Consider the following 4119-nt stretch of genomic DNA (forward strand, 5'->3'; position numbering starts at 1 on the left):
GGCTCATGGAAGAGGTTGGAGAACTCATAGATAGGATTTTCAATAGAGCTGTTCAGATGGTCCTATGTGTGCATGGTATGAAGGTGATGGGGTTTGTCCACCTGACTGCCCTGTAAGAGTACTTGGCTACTGCACAAGACAAGGCTCAACGTTAATGTAGAGAAGTCCCACAGAATGGGTCCCATGCAACCATTTAATGCCTAACACCAGATGAAAGTTGACCAGAGGTATGAAATTTTTTTTGCATGAAATAAAGTAGTACCAATGGAAAAATTTACCATTTTGCTGATCCCGTAGGTAGGGACTTTCTCCCCATTGGCCACTAAAACCGTGGCTACAGGATGTGGAAGGATCTGTAACAGAAGATGTTGAGCAGCTGTTAAGCTAAACAAATTGTGGGTACTTCCCGAATCCACTAGTCCCACAAGTTCCTGGTCGAGTACGTGAGCTTTGACCTGCATTGTTTTGGTAGATTTTTTCCCTGTAATAGTATGCAAGGAGATTGCAGGTGGTTCCTCCTCACTAATATCATCAGTATCCTTTGTGTCCTCTCTTTCCTCAACTTTGAGCCAAAACAACTGTTTACATTGGTGACATGCCCGGTACTGTTCATCATAGTTGTAGCACAAAATTTTGGATCTCCGTTCCGCCAACTCCGTACTTGTTAATTTTTTTATATACTGAGGAGGAGGATTACTAGAGTGCGTGTCGGCTGCCAGAGTAGTAATCAGATTGTGTCTGGGAGAAGGTAATGCTAGAGGTGTCACCTGAGATGAAGTATTTCGGTGCCCTTGCCAAGTGGAGGAAGTGTTCCTTTCCCCTTGCCACACAGGCTTATGTTGTTGGAGCTATTGTTGTTGTTCCATTGCCCGAGATAAATTCATTGCCCGAGCCAAGTCTGAAGGGTAATGAAGTTCCACCTCTATCCTCAGAGATTCATTGAGGCCTGCTATAAATAAGGGGACCTGCTGGTCGACTCTAATCAACCGAACTGCGCAAGCCAATTTTTCTTGGAACTATTTTTGGTGCAGTCAGTTCAATAGACCTGGTTTGTCTCAATAATACTAAATCTCCCAAGGGGTTGTTGTTGGCGGGAGGACCAAATCTAAGTGTGCATAATTCTTTAAATTCAACCCAATCTAGCACCACTCTCTCTAGTTCCACCTGGTGAAACCATAGTTGTGCCTCGTCTAACATATGGAAGGAGGCAAGTGCCACCTTATCAAACTCAGCAGTCCCTGAATTTAAATTTTTTTTCTCACATCTATGCAACCAAATTAAGGGATCAACTGACCCATTAAAGGTAGGCAAATCTAATTTTGTGTACCTTGGTATTGTACCTCCACTCTGTGGTGCCTGGACAGCAGTGCGCCCAGCCAACTCCTCCCCTCTTTGGTTGTGCGAGTGAGTCACCTCCCATGTCTCTGGACTAGTATGTCTTTGTGCCAATACACTAGACAACAGGCTAGTTAACCGATTGAGTTCCAATTCCATACCAGAAAATTTTCCCAATTGTGGTTGTGCAGCAGCCAGGATATCTTCTATCTTGTTCATCATGATTTGAAGTTCTTCATTGTTGGATGTATCCCCATGTTACCCTATTCTAATACCAAGTTGTTACAGTCCCTAGTCATGGATCGAGTAACATGGTGCAGGACTTCAGACTCCAACATTGTAAGTGAGTGAGTGACTGCTCTCAGTAAGGTAATGTAAGGGAGACCCTTTCTTGGTCTGGTCTCAATCAAGAGGAAAGCAACCTCTTTTTTGAGGCTAGTATGCTGCTCGGTAGGGCCATGGGACCCTATGCTGCTGTTACTCGAATTTTAAAGGGAAAGGGTTCCCTTTTCTTGATCACGGAAAAGAGGGTTTGATCCCTCCTTACTGCTGCTCGTGTTAGGGTTTCAACCCCTAACTTGGACAGCCCTTGGGCCTACGGTTAGGAACTCCTTACCTGGCTTCTTGTTGATCTCAATGCTGAAAAAAGAAACCTGCTTTATGGTTGTTTGTGGTAGGATGGTGGGAAGGCCTCAATTCTTGCTCGGAAGGAGAGGGAGAATCCTTCTCTTGATGCTTGTGATGAAAAGGAGGCTGGAGCCTCTGTTTGAATTCGAAAAAGGATTCCCTTTTCTTGATCACGGAAAAGAGGGTTTGATCCCTCCTTACTGCTGCGCGTGTTATGGTTGTAACCCCTAACTTGGACAGCCCATGGGCCTACAGTTAGGAACTCTTTACCTGGCTTCTTGTTGATCTCAATGCTGAAAAAAGAAACCTGCTTTATGGTTGCTTGTGGTAGGATGGTGGGAAGGCCACAATTCTTGCTCGGAAAGAGAGGGAGAATCTTTCTCTTGATGCTTGTGATGAAAAGGAGGCTGGAGCCTCTGTTTGAATTCGAAAAAGGGACAGCAACTCCCTTCTCTTCCTCGGTATGGATCAATGGAATAACAAATCAAGAATGATAGAGATATGCAGATTCAGAGGGAACCTAGATCTAGAGATCATCAAGGGAGACCTCCTAACCCTAGAGCTCATCAAAGAGAACTCCAAGCCTTTTTAACCTAAAATCAATGCTTTCCTTTTCTCTATTTCTTTACCCTTTGAATAGGGTTTGACGTCATAAGTGTTTTAGGGCTAAAAGTGACAATTCTACCCATACGTCCTTGCTCCTTACATAATTAATGAAAAGTTATACTTAAAGCATTATAAAATATGAAATATAAAACTAATGAAATTAGTGAGTCATTGTCTCCTCTTTTGAGTGACTCGATGTGCTATTGAGTCCAGAACACAATATCTCCACACAAAACTACAGCACTTATACGTTGTCCACTCTCTGCCCATAATTTGATTTTTTTCCTATCCACAATAATAAAAATCATCCCCCACAACCTTTTCTTTACCATTCCCAAAATCATCAAACTCCTTAGCATAGAATGGCAGTACTCCCTCTTTCTTCTAGGCATGTCATCAAACAACTGCCCGACCTCTTCCATTTTCCTTATCTCATCTCCAGAACTCACACCAAGTGGAAGAAATGCCACAAATAGTAGCTGAGCAGCATACATGGGACTCAAAAAATTAAGCACAACGTTGTCAAATGGACACTAAACAGACGTATAGGTGATTCTCATCAACTGAAAAATAAATCACCCATAGAAAATTTTCTACCTTTCCAGGAATCCCCAAAAAATTCCCAGCTCTCAATTTTGACGTAAAAATCGGAATTCCGTCAAAATTGCTTTGTTTCTCTGCTTCACGAAATAGAAAACCCCCATCCCCAAAATTTGAGCAGCGTTGCTGCTGCTCAGTCGATTTGAGCCCCATCACCCCCATGAGAGATGTGTTCTTTAAATAAAAATCGAGGGCGTTTCAAAACTTAACCCCAAATTTTTCCTTGTCGACACTCAGAGTTCTTGATTTCTCTTCCTGCTCTCGACCCCATGTCTTCCACTATGGTTCCCCTTTATCTCGTCGCCCTCTCTCCCATGTTCTCCTCGCCTTGCCGGCTGCAGAAATGTGGGACCTCAACGGCTGTCTAAAGAGTTAGGGAAAAAGCTTCTTGGGCTTCTTGGGGTAGCAATTTTGGTGTTCCAATTTATTTCGATGAAGCTTTCCCCACTCAGCCCTTACTGACAAGGGTTGTGCTGAATACCCCTCTAGTTTCAAAGTTTAGTCCCCAATTTTGGATGTCCAAGTGTTGGACTACGCCGTGTTATGATCTTGGGGTTAAGTGTTTGGCTTTCCGCTACCTACCAGGCTGGTCTTTTGGGTAGCATTGGTTAGACACTTAACATTTGGTATCAGAGCTATACCGCGGTTGAGAGTTCGAATCCCAGAGTATACGACCTAGAGACCTATGTAGTGCAAAAAGGTTGTTCAGGTCACAAGAGTGGGCTGCTGTGGATGCCAACTCATAACTGTAGGAGTATTATAATGATCCTGAGGTTAAGTACTTGGTTTTTTGCTACCTACTAGGCCGGTCTTTTGGGTAGTATTGGCTAGGTTCTTAACATTTGGTATCAGAGCGATACCACTATTACAAGTTCGAATCCCAGAGGGGGCAACCTAGAGGGGGCGACCTAGAGGCCTGGTGTAGCACAAAAAAGTAGTCTGGGTCGCTAG

Source organism: Aristolochia californica, unplaced genomic scaffold, assembly GCF_029961685.1.
Source record: "Aristolochia californica isolate CCGP_79_NKW_82.1479 unplaced genomic scaffold, dmAriCali1.0.hap1 SCAF_2, whole genome shotgun sequence".
Lineage (NCBI taxonomy): Eukaryota > Viridiplantae > Streptophyta > Magnoliopsida > Piperales > Aristolochiaceae > Aristolochia > Aristolochia californica.